The sequence below is a fragment of the Nothobranchius furzeri genome, chromosome 11 (genome assembly GCF_043380555.1).
Source record: "Nothobranchius furzeri strain GRZ-AD chromosome 11, NfurGRZ-RIMD1, whole genome shotgun sequence".
Taxonomy (NCBI): Eukaryota; Metazoa; Chordata; class Actinopteri; order Cyprinodontiformes; family Nothobranchiidae; genus Nothobranchius; species Nothobranchius furzeri.
The window spans coordinates 67692557-67705778 of NC_091751.1; the positions used below are offsets into that span (position 1 = coordinate 67692557).

The window sequence follows — 13222 nt, forward strand, 5'->3', positions numbered from 1 at the left end:
ACTCACCTTGGGTAGCTCTTGCCACTATAGTAAAACTACAGCTTTAGTCTTGCCTTATATTTGTCCGTCACTGTTGTTTTTGATGACCTCTGCCTTCCCTTCATCAGGAATTCTCACCACAAACCTTTCCTACAATAACCTCGTTTTCATCTCCAAGCCTGATCTCTCTCCTCACCCGAACCGACCCGCTCTCCCACCGCTCACCTCCCTTGGATTTTGGATTCACGCTGACGTTGCTCACCCCAGTCCTGGCTACCCTCCCAAGCTCTGGATTTCAGCCCCCACAGTAAGATCCAGTACAAACTGAGTCCTGCAAATTCTATTCCCCGCTGCCCAACACTGACAGTGTTTGTCTCAACAGACCCAGCCCCGGAGCTGTGCTCAACATCACCTTTAGTTCTCCTTAAAATAAAACATTTATTTTTTCCTACCTACGTCTCCTAGTGTGAATTCTGCAAGTCTTGGGTCAGGAAACTTCCCTCAGTCATGACAGTCTGGGCTCTCCCTTAGAGATAGGGTGAGCCCTGGGTTCCGGGCTTGGCCGGACCTGTGGGCTTGCCGCTGATATCTCCCGGAACTCTGCCGGCTGCTGGTTGTGACCCCCCAAAGCAATCCTCTGCACCTCTCGAGAGGGGGCTGGAGCTTTTCTGGTTACAGTCTCCCTGGGGTCCCTGTGCTCTGGGGCAGCTCCTAGATCTCAGGGACTTGGAGCTCCCTCCATCTCCTACACATCTTTGGGGGCAGATCTGTGGCCCCGATTTGGGCTGTTTTCCCCGCAACTCGACTCCACATAAGCGGAAGAAACTGGATAGATGGATGGACTTCGATAATCGTTAAGCCTGAGTCATGCTTCTCCGTCAGCTCCAAAAGGGAGAGATGTACGGACGAAGACATTTTGTCTTCATACTTCTCCGTCTCCTGGGGAGTGTTGCAAAGCAATTCCCCACCAGGACAGCAGAGGGCGTAGCGCTGGTCTGTGGTATCCTGTCATGTATCGGTCCAAGATAGTGTGTTCATATTGTTTTTTTTTTGTTTATGAGACTTTTTAACACAGACATATTTGTCTCTCATCCTCCTCCACCTCTTCATGCGCTCGCCACCTCTAAACCCACGTTTCCTGTCATTTCCGTCCACAAAAAAAAAAAACGCTTGCTGCGTATCTTTTCACTCCTCCAGTCACGGGGAATCATACGTTCATATTTTTAGTTTTTTCGCGAGGTATTCTTCAAGCTTCTCCGTGTCTGCCGCTAATTATCCCCGGCTCTCTTTATGTTTTTGAAGGCGCAATGGCAGCGGTGTAGACAACAGCGGTGCCCTGACCAATCATAAGCTTGCGTTCTCCGTCTCGATGGACGAATGTTTAGAAAAGAGAGCTCGACTCTGTCCATCCTCGCTGGGGCTCTCCAGCAGGTCCGCAAGGACGGATAATGGCGTTGCGTGTCTTCGCACTGATGCAGATGCAGAAGCATGACTCAGGCTTTGTTTACAAATCTTGCATTAATAGAAGTTAGGGTTGTCACTAGGGTTGTCACGGTATGAAAATTTAACCTCACGGTTATTGTGACCAAAATTATCACGGTTTTCGGTATTATCGCGGTATTTTTTAAACGGTGTTGCATATGTTCAGAAAGCATTGATAGTCCTGTTCTACACAAACTGAAATAGTTCTGAAAAGGTTTAACAGTGTTTATTAAACCTAAAATAACACAAAGCCTTAGCAAAAGTGCAACTTTTCACAAGTAAAGGAACAAATATCTTCTTTTTCTGGAACATGTTACAGTAGTCAGTGCAGGTTTAAATTATACAAATCCAAACATTCAAAACATAAACAATATGTAAACAAATCAAAGAAACACCACTTGTTTTCTCATATACTTGTTTTCTTCATTATCAAAATGAAAATCTAAAACTCCAGTCCACACTTGACTTGAGCACTGTACAAGTCAACCTTAAAAAATATGTATTTAAAATAAATATCCACTTTAAACAAATTACTAAAATAACTACTACACTATGTAATCAAATCCAAATGTTCAAGTATAAATGGCATTGAATAAGTAAACAAATCCATGACAAGGAACTAATTGTATATTTCTCTTCATCAACAAATAAGATGCTTCATCCAGCAACAGGGTGTCCGTGACACGGTTTAAATGCTGGCAGAGGACGCTGCGGCTGCAGTATATAGTGACTCGTTGCATTCTCCCTCAACCAGAAGTCCTCACGTCATGCATTTAAGCTAAAATGCTAATGTTAACCTACCTTGCACTGGCTGTGGAGACGTGGGTGATCGTCACGCAGATGTGCCATGAGATTTGAAGTGTTGCTGCCTTCTGCAGACACTTGTTTCCTGCACGTTCTGCAAACGGGATAGCAGTCTTCTATTAACTGTCCCTCAGCATTTTTCAGAAATCCCAAATATGCCCATACTTCCGATTTAGTCTTCTTTGAGGGCTGATGGATGTCCTGGGCGCTGCCGTCTCCTCCTTCGGCCATTATTTCAGCTTCAAAGTTTTGGTGCCGTTGCAAATTAAAAAGTGCGTGTGCGCGCAGCGGGAACTTCAGCTGAAGCGACGGTGGCTGGTAAGGGTCATCGCGCCGAAACCGCGGCCACGGTAAACCCACCGAGATAATATAGTTTTTTAAAAACTGGACGGTTATTTTTATTGTCAACTTTTTTACCGGGGTTTACCGCTATACCGGTTACCGTGACAACCCTAGTTGTCACGCTAACCGGTGTAGCGGTAAACCCCGGTAAAAAAGTTGACAATAATAACCGTCTTGTTTTAAAAAAAAACTATATTATCTCGGTGGGTTACCGTGGCTGCGGTGTAGGCGCGGTGACCCTTACCAGCCACCGTATCATCTGCTGAAGTTGCCGGTGGCACATGCGCACTTTGTTGTTTACAACCAAAACTTTCTTGAAGCTAAAGCTGCAATAATGGTCAAAGGAGCAAACAGCAGCGCTCAGGAGGACATTTATTATCCCTCAAAGAAGACAAAGTGGGAAGTACGGGCATCTTTTGGATATCTGAAGAATGCCGAGGGCCAGCTGATAGAAGACGGCTATCCTGTTTGCAGCACGTGCAGAAAAAGTGTCTGTGAAAGGCAGCAACGCTTCAAATCTCATGACACATCTGCGTGACCATCACCCACAACTCTACAGTCAACGCAAGGCAAGCTAACGTTAGCGTTTTAGCTCAAATGCGTGATCCGAGGATTTGGGTTGAGGGAGAATGCAACGAGTCGCTATATAAAGCAGCCGCAGCGCCGCTACCTGCATATAAACCGTGTCGCGAACACCCCCATGTTGAAATGACGCTATGCATTACGGGGCTCCCAGGGGCAGATAAGAGTTGGTCTCTCTCCGAGAATAATTATGAATTTAACAATGATTACTGCCTGATGACATTTTCCCACATCTGCAAAGCTCACTGGAAGGACACAAACCGAGGACGATATTTTCCTGATATAGTGTTTATTACTCAAGTAAGGGTAAAAAAGTATCTGATTAGAAGTCTAATTGAGTACTGAGTATCATCTGGTCTAATACTTTTAAAATGATGACATCAAACAGACAAAAAATAAAAAGTTATTGGCAAATATTGGAATTTTAAAGACTAAAAGGGAAAAATGTAAACAAATAAACAACATAATTACAAAATAACACATTTTAGGCAAAATTTAGACACAAACTGAGGACAATATTTTCCTGATATAGGAATTATTACTCAAGTAAGGGTTAAAAAAAGTATCTGATTAGAAGGCTACTTGAGTACTGAGTATCATCTGGTCTAATACTTTTAAAATGATGACATCAAACAGACAAAAAATAAGAAGTTATGGGCAAATATTGGTATTTTAAAGACTGAAGGGAAAAATGTAAACAAATAAACAACATCATTACAAAATAACAAATTTTAGGCAAATTTAGACACAAACTGAGGACAATATTTCCTGACATACAAGGTTTATGTAATTGTATGAAAATGTAGCATGTTTAAAAAAAATACCGCAATAATACCGAAAACCGTGGTAATTTTGGTCACAATAACCGTGAGGTTAAATTTTCACACCATGACAACCCTAATAGAAGTAGGAATGTACAAAATTATCAATACACTGAAATATTGTTTTTTTTTGTGTTCTGATACTGAATTAATATTAAAAGTAGTGCATATATTTTTATTGAATTTAAATGTAAACATTCCCTTTGTTTCTTTTATATGGTGTGATTCAAACTTTTGCTAGGTGGCATCGGTTTTCACCGCCTTCATTCTGATGGAACAAGAAGATCTCATGATAACCCTAGATGTGTCTAGGAGGCATCTGGCCTTTCATTTAAATTCGGTCTTAAAAACTGCAAAAATCATCTGGCTTTCAGTCTCACAATCTATCCCATTGTCTTTCCTGTAATGGGATTTATATCGTAGTTCCAGATTCTTACCAATACACACCACTAATTATGAGACTATAATTTATTATTGTATACAGACTGAGCACACATTTACACTTCTAAGCTCTAATTTCCCTCTGGGATTAATAAAGTACCGGAAAAGGGTGGCTTGCCAACTCCGGATCGGGGAGAGGTCCTACCTCAAGTGGAGGAGTTTAAGTATCTCGGGGTCTTGTTCACGAGTGAGGGTAGGAGGGATCAGGAGATCGACAGGCGGATTGGTTCGGCGTCTGCAGTGATGCGGACGCTAAGCCGATCTGTCGTGGTGAAGAGGGAGCTGAGCCAGAAAGCCAGGCTCTCGATTTACCGGTCGATCTTCGTCCCAATCCTCACCTATGGTCATGAGCTTTGGGTAATGACCGAAAGAACGAGATCGCGGATGCAAGCGGCCGAAATGAGTTTCCTCCGTAGGGTGGCCGGGCTCAGCCTTAGAGATAGGGTGAGGAGCTCGGACATTCCGGAGGGACTCGGAGTAGAACCGCTGCTCCTCCAGATCGAAAGGAGTCAGTTGAGGTGGTTTAGGCATCTGGTCAGGATGCCTCCTGGACGCCTCCCTGGGGAGGTGTTTCGGGCATGTCCTTCTGGCAGGAGGCCCCCGGGTCGACCCAGGACATGTTGGAGAGGTTACATCTCCAATCTGGTCCGGGAACGCCTTGGGGTCCTGCCGGAGGAGCTGGTGGAGGTGGCCGGGGAGAGGACGATCTGGAGCTCCCTAGTTGGGATGCTGCCCCCACGACCCGGACCCGGATAAGCAGAGGAAGACGACGATTAATAACGTATTATTGAATTGTATTGAATTGAATTACTACCACTCATGTGCATCAGAAACCCAAATGATAAATAATGATAAATTACTCATACTTGTATAGCGCCTTTCAGAGTCAGAGGGCTTCAAAGCACTTTACACTACAGTGCTCATCATCCGTTCCCACACACACACATTCACACCCTGATGGCAATGAGCTACAGTGTAGCCACGGTCGCCCTGGGGAACACAGATAGAGGCGAGGCTGGAAGCAAGGCTTCCAAGCAGAGGCATCGGTCCCTCCGACCACCAGCAGACAGGGAGGGTTAAGTGTCAACAGCAGGGTTCTCTGCCAGGAACCGGGATCAAACCTGCAACCTTCTGAATACTGGACAACTCGCTTTACCTCCTGAGCTACTGCTTCCTCTGACCAAACAATTGTCTCCAACAGACTAAGATGTTTTTTTAATGCATGAATGTAAATGTGTTAGTCTGACTGAAAGTAAACTGGTTCTAATTGAGATGAAGTACCCAGACAATGTAGTTGGAACCCGACTTCATCTGTATGTAAACAGCTCGTCGAGATGGACACTCCTTCGGCAAAAAAATCATTGCCACGTTGTAACATGTGTAACGCCACCAGTACAGTATGTAGCATTGTCGGCTAGTCACCAAACCATCTGTCAGGAATCTTGGCATGACCTTTGACCCAGCTCTCACCCTGGATTCTCATGTCAGTTCTCTTGTTCGCTCTTCCTTCTTCCATCTCAGGAACATTGCTAAGCTGAGTCCCATTCTGTCCCGCTCTGAACTTGAGACAGTTCTCCACACCTTCATCTCCTCATGCTTAAGGTTGGTTTATGCTTGACGCGTCCGCGAGGTCCGCGAGGTCCGCACGGCGGCGCGCGGAAAAGTTGTGTCATTTTGCGTCATTTTAACAACCACGCCCCTCCACCGCATCTCCGCACGGCCCAAGATTTCCGCAACGCGCACCTCGGAAAATTTCTAACCACGCGGACGGTCGGACGCGGAAAAACATGGCGGACCGGCACGACAGAGGTTGGTAAATACAGACATTTGTATGATTCAGCTCTCAAAGATCACCGTGATCAACATGTTGTTAATAATTCTTGGAGAGAAATAGCTCGCACTGTCGGAAAAGACGAGAACGCTGTTAAAAATGCTGGAATGCCATGTTGTAAACAGTAATTTCTACTTCTACTATGGTGTAGTGTTGGATGCATGCCGTAGAGCTCCATGCTGCCCCCTACAGTTTGGGAGAATATTGGCTCACCGCAGAGACAAGCCGCACAAACCATAAACACTGCGAGTTGTGAAGCACGTTCCATCCGCGAGCCGCATCACCGCGCGGAAAGTGAATGCGTCAAGCATACACCAAGCTTTAGACTACTGTAACTCTCTTTTCACGTGTCTGAGCAGAACCTCCCTGAACCGTCTACAGGTGGTTCAGAACGCCTGTGCTCGGCTTCTGACCAAGTCCTCCAAACACACCCACATCACCCCGCTTCTCCTCCAGCTTCACTGGCTGCCAGTCAACTTCAGAGTTCATTTCAACATCCTGGTTCTGGTCTATAGGGCCTTACATGGACAAGCACCATCTTACATTAGTGATCTTCTTACCCCCAAATTCCACTACCTCCGCTCCGCTCCGACACGAACTCCGGAGCAAAATCGGTCCCGTTGTAGTCAATCAGAGCAATTCCACTACTGCGGCCGTGCTCCGGCAGTGCGGCGCCGTGCGCCGCCCTCTATTCCGGCGTCCGGCAAAAATAGAATCGATCCTATTTTTGCCGGACGCCGGAGCACCTCCGCAGTCAATGGACAGGAATCACAACCGTCCAACAGGAAAAGGAGCAAGCACAACTTCCGTTTTTCACAATAAATCGATAAACAAAAGGCGTTTTTTGTTTCATATGCACAGGTTTAACAACTTTTAACTATCAATGGCGGTTGAACTTTAAATGCACAAAAGTAAGCCATAAATACAGTTTCCACTATCAAAGTAGTCACCCTTTGTTGATCCACACACTGCTGATCTCTCAACACAAATGATGGGCAGATTAAACAGTTCATTTCGATGCTTCTCCCACACAACGGGTGTTTGGATCTAACTTCCGCGTTTATTGCTCGGACTGTATCGCAAGATCTCGAAAATCCAGCGCATGCTTGTTTGCCCACCTCAGGTCTCCGCACCGGAGCGGAGCCGTTGTAGAGCGGGTAGCAGTAAAAATTGAGTTAGGAAGCGAGCGGCTGCGAAAGGCGAGGGCGGACCGGAGCGGAGCGGAGGTAGTGGAATATCGGGGTTAGTCCCTACACCCCCAGCAGGTCCCTGAGGTCCAGTGACCAAAGCCTACTGGTTGTGCAGCACCAGGCTAAAGACCAAAGGTGACAGATCATTTGCTGCTGTGGCCCCCAGACTCTGGAACTCTCTCCCCCTGAGCCTGAGATCAGTGGACTCAGTGGTCTCCTTTAAAAAGCAGCTGAAGACTCACCTGTTCAAGCTGGCTTTTGTATGACCTTCTTCACCTCTCTCTCTTTATTCTGTTCTCCCCACCTATTCCACCTTCCTCAGGATCCACTGATTTCCCTCTTTCCTATTCACTCTCTCTCTTTCTTAACAATTTTTTAATCACAATTGCCTATTTTTGCTCATTTTAAATATATTTTTAACATTTTCTAAATGCTTTTTCTTTATAATTTTACATTTTTTGTTTTAGTGAAGCGCCTCGTGATTTTTATCTTGAGAGGCGCTATAGAAATGACACTTTCTTCTTCTTCTTCTTCTTCTACTGTGATTATGCCATTTCTACTTTATATCTACAGCGTTTCTTAAAAGGCTAGAATAATAATCATCTGTGACATTTGATCAGCAGAGAAGCTGCTTTGCCCCAAAGAATCCAAACAGACAGCAAACGCTGTTTAAACAGATCTGTGCCTTGGGATTTCAGTACAATTACAACAGCCTCCAGCCAGCACTTACAGTTGGCACACAAATGAACTCTGTGTTCACACTTAGCTGAATATTTCTCACAGCTCCTTCTATAACAAACAGAGCGTAAACTGCAGATCGCCTTGTACGGACGGGGCACAGACTCATCATCTGGAAGCAAAAGCCATCGACCATCGGGGACAGAGGAGGCTGTGTGGGAACTACGTCACCACCAGCAGCCGATTACTGAGTCATCACTCTGGAGAAGCAGCTGGATGTGGCGTGTTGTTTCAGCACAGACCGGGAATAAAAGCCCAGCGGCCCGTCGGGATCATCCCTGCAAACAGACATGGATGAAAACAGCCGGACTCGGAGTGTCGGGAAAGGAAAAGTCAGCAGAACTTACCACTGAAGTGGTTTTGGTGTTGGGAAAAACAGTTTTGTAAAAAAATGTGTTCACAGGTGTTTTATTATTATTTGGAACTTTACATCTTTCAGTTTTAAACATTTTAATGGTGTCAAAAATACAAGTTTTTATGTATATTTAAAAATATAAATAACAACAATAACAGAAGATCTCATCCACTGGGATTTGAACTCACAACCATCTCCAAGGTTCTGGATGGTGGAAAGACACCAGCAGATCATGTCAGTTCCAGTTCTCACAGGATCACTAGAACGGGACCAGAACGGGACCAGAACGGGACTAGAACAACCTCTCCTGGTCCGATGAGTCTGGAGTTCAGTTGTCAGGTCAGAATTTGGTGTCACCGACATGGACGCGTGGATCCATCCTGCCTCGTATCAGCACTTCAGGATGCTGGTGGTGGGGGATGTTCTGGTCCCATTTTGGACCCCTCAGTACCACCTGAGCCATGGCCAACATCCATGACCACATGGACCCATCTTCTGATGCTAATTCCAGCAGGATCATGCACCACGTCACAAAGCTCAGATCACCTCTAACTGTTTCTAGAACATGACCAGGAGAGGTTCTCATCTTGGATGGAGCTGACGCTGCTGCAGGATGGAGCAGAACCTCTAGGAACGTTTACAACCGCTTCAGGCAAAGTTCTACACTTAAATAACCGACTACTATGAATCTGCCCCCACAGCACTAAACCAAACCGACGGAAGTCAAACATTTCCCATCACAACAAATCTTTTATCTTAATTTTCCACCAGAGGTTTGTGCCACTTGTCAGCTGGGCTCCACCTCACTAGACTGGACCGTTATTGTTAAACGGGCTGACTGACAAACAGCAAACGACAGTTTAAGAATCAAACCCTCCTTTATTGTGTTAGTGGCCGTGGGCTTTCCATCACAGCATTTATTCTTCCCCTCCCACAGATCCAGTGTCTGGAAACAACAGCATTCCAAACTCTAATCTGTAATTAAAGCCCTTTCGTTGTGATAATGAAGCTGGTGACGTGTTAGATCTCATTCTAAGGAAGCATCAGTAGTTTAGGGTTGCCTTTGGTGAGGACAAGTCTTTCAGAGAGACACAATAACCGTGTCCCCGACAGCAGAGAGTTTGGAGAATAAAAGCAGCTTCAGTGAAACCAGCGCAGCTTCCTGCAGATCACGTTTCCTCTAAAATAGCCCAGATACCGGACACCTGCCACCGAGCGCTATGAAATATTATTCTGACAAATAAATCATAATCCCTGAGAATAATATCGGTCTTCATGCACCAAACTTCAGCCTGTCGCGCAGCGCCTGCGGGGTTGTGGCAAAAAACAAGTCTTGTGTTTCTCTCCGCTCAGAGCTGCTGGTGGAGAGCGTGCTGTTTTTATGTTTAGGAAGAGAATTCGGTCCTACCGGCTGCGGGCTGTCCGCTCTCTGACTCCACTCCCGTTGCTCCGGTCCTCCTCCGGTCCTCCTAGAACTGAGCAGCGGTGGCACGCGCCCCTTTTATCCGGTTCCATTTGTTGGATTCGCGCTCGTTCTCCTCTCGATGCAGCAAGAACATCGATTGGCTCCTAAACTCAAGGACGTTTCCTACTGGCTGCTGCTATTTTTTTTTTTTTTTTTACTTTGTATCTCTTATTCATGACTTGTATATATATGTATATTTATATATATAGTACATGTATATATATATATATATATATATATATATATATATATATATATATATATATATATATGCACTATATATATAAATATGCATACATGTATATATATATATATATATATATATATATATATGCACTATATATATAAATATGCATACATGTATATATATATATATATACATGTATGTACTATATATATAGTACATACATGTATATATATATATACATATATGTACTATATATACATATATGTACTATATGTATATATGTATATAGTACAAATATATGTATATATAGTACATATATATAGTACATATATGTATAAATAGTACATATATACAAGCCTACATGCTTTTAACCCTTTAAAGGGCCAACTTCAATGTTTAGACACCTCCACTCACATCATGAATTATGTCGGTGTGTCTTTCACGAACTCTTAGGAATACTGGATTTCACCCAAATAATCATCAGAGATGAAGCTTGTTACAGTTTGCGCCATGGCGCCTTTCCACCAATCAGGGTGAGGTTATGACGTGCCAAATTGGTGTGTCTGCAAAACCAGAAAACTCCTCTGTCTCCTTTCGTGTTTACGGTCAGATCTCTAAGACTTTCAATGCTAGGCTTATGAAACTCCCACATCAAAAGGTTTACTAGTTGTACCATCTCCTACGCATCTTTGGGGGCAGATCTGTGGCCCCTCACACTCTCTATTGGACGCTCCTACAGAGAGACCTTACAAATATACAAGCGTGCGTACACACACAGGTGCTCACATGGTGCTCTCATAAGTATGGACTTGGGTACATTCAACACACGTCTTAAGGCTGTGGTTGGCACTTAATGCACTGTGATTTAATATCGTGTGATTGTTCAATAAAATAGAATAGACTAGAATTCAACTTTATTGTCATTGCACATGTACAGGTACAGGGCAACGAAATGCAGTTTGCATCCATCCAGAAGTGCTTTAGCCGTGATATAGATGTATTACAATATATATTAGAAATAATATAGATGTGTAAGTATATTACAGAAATGGATCTATTACGTATGTTATAATGTACATGGTATGAAGTATGTTATGAATATTCTATGACTATAAGTATGTACAGGCTGTAGTTAATACAAGCAGTCCATGAGTTTAACGTGGGTCATATGTCAGAAGGCAGAGTTCAGGAGTCTGACAGCTGTTGGGAAGAAACTGTTCCGGTACCTGGTGGCCTTAGTCCGGAGGCTCCTGTAGCGCCTCCCAGAGGGCAGCAGGGTGATCAGTGCATGTGATTTCAATGCTAGGCTTATGAAACTCTCACATCACAAGGTTAACTAGTTGTACCATCTCCTACGCATCTTTGGGGGCAGATCTGTGGCCCCTCACACTCTCTATTGGACGCTCCTACAGAGAGACCTTACAAATGTACAAGCACGCGTACACACACAGGTGCTCACATGGTGCTCTCAATGTCAAAAACAATGTTGATTTTATATTTATTCATCAAGTTGACACAGTGATAGCTTGATCTTGTTGTATTGTTGTGTGTCCCCTTGTTTATATATATATATTTTTTTTTGTTAGTTTTTCTCCTTCTGCAGGTTTAGAAGCAGACTCTTGTTCATCATTGATTGTTTATCTTTGTGGATGTATGCTGGGTAAAACCGAAACCCCAACTCTCCTGAGTTAAAATAACCCAATAGGCTTGTTCTAAAGCTGGACCAGCACCGTGTATCCAAACTAACCCCGCCATCGTATACAATACTGAACTTGTAATGTTGGTTCATTTGTCAGCATCTTTTAAGCCACAGCTGTGACGTAAATGCCAATTTAACTTATTCTGTATTGTGTTACAGGCAAGACTCAGGAGTGTTTGAGGATCATTTTTGATGCCATAGTTGTTGCCTGGCAACAGACATCGTGGAACATAGATGAATGTGTGTCCCTGGGCTCTTTTTTTCTTCACATTTTCTTTCTCCTTTGTGTTTTTTCACATTTCATATCAGATACAAATAAAACATGACTGCCAATATACTTTAGCGTGTATATATGAATTTATTATTTTTTATTGTTTTGTTCAGAATATACACACACACACACACACATATATATATATATATGTATATATATATATATATGTATGTATGTGTATACACACACACACATACACACACACACATATATATAATTGTGTATATATATATAATTGTGTATATATATATATATATATATATATATATATATATATATATATATATATATATATATATATATATATATATATAGTCAGATTTCAGTAGGATTTCAAACTAAGCATCTAACAGCTTGATACAAATCAGTAAATGGCTTTTGTCTTCATGGGCTCCTGTAGATGGAAACTTGGCATCTAATATGGCGTCGCCCAGAGACTTAGACCCGCTCCGACGTATTTTAGACCTGATTTTTATGGTTATGTGTAACGAAGTTGCCAATATTTTTCAGCAACTGGGAATCATGTAATTCCTTTTCAGCAACATGTCGATGGTTGTTTCTAGTGATGTGACGTTCACGAACGAATCGAATCGTTTGAACGGGTTTTCAAAGTGAATGATGAGAGCTGAGTCCCTGCAGAGAGCCGTGCATCTTAACAAACATCCCCGGAAGTCGGTCAAACTCACCCGCTCAAACCCCACCCACAGCTGTGACGGACATAGGAGGAACCATAGATATGTATATAAACACGTGTTTATATACATATCTATGGGAGGAACGCTAACCAGCCCCGTGTGCTCTCACGGACACGGCAGGAAGACGTTGCTCTTGATACTACTACTACTACTACTTCATTAAAAGGAGCCAGTCTTTTGAACGGCTTTTTGAGGTAAACAACCGACTAATTAACGGCTCCGATGAAAGAGCCACAAATCCCATCACTAGTTGTTTCCAGAGATTAATGGTGAAACTACACATTGTAACTTTAAGCTCAGAAAAAAAAAGACTTACACAAGTGAATTTACCAACCTG

General features: G+C 43.4%; 1 protein-coding gene across 1 annotated transcript in view; it reads right to left on the minus strand.

Moving 5' to 3' along the window:
* The window catches only part of LOC107384393 (3',5'-cyclic-AMP phosphodiesterase 4B), a 109469-nt gene extending 99342 nt beyond the window's left edge, over positions 1–10127 (minus strand). The window contains exon 1 of the mRNA XM_015957646.3: positions 9974–10127. The gene's annotated coding sequence lies outside the window, so the exon portion shown is untranslated. The remainder of the gene's footprint in view (positions 1–9973) is intronic.
* Between the last annotated feature and the right edge of the window lie 3095 nt (positions 10128–13222).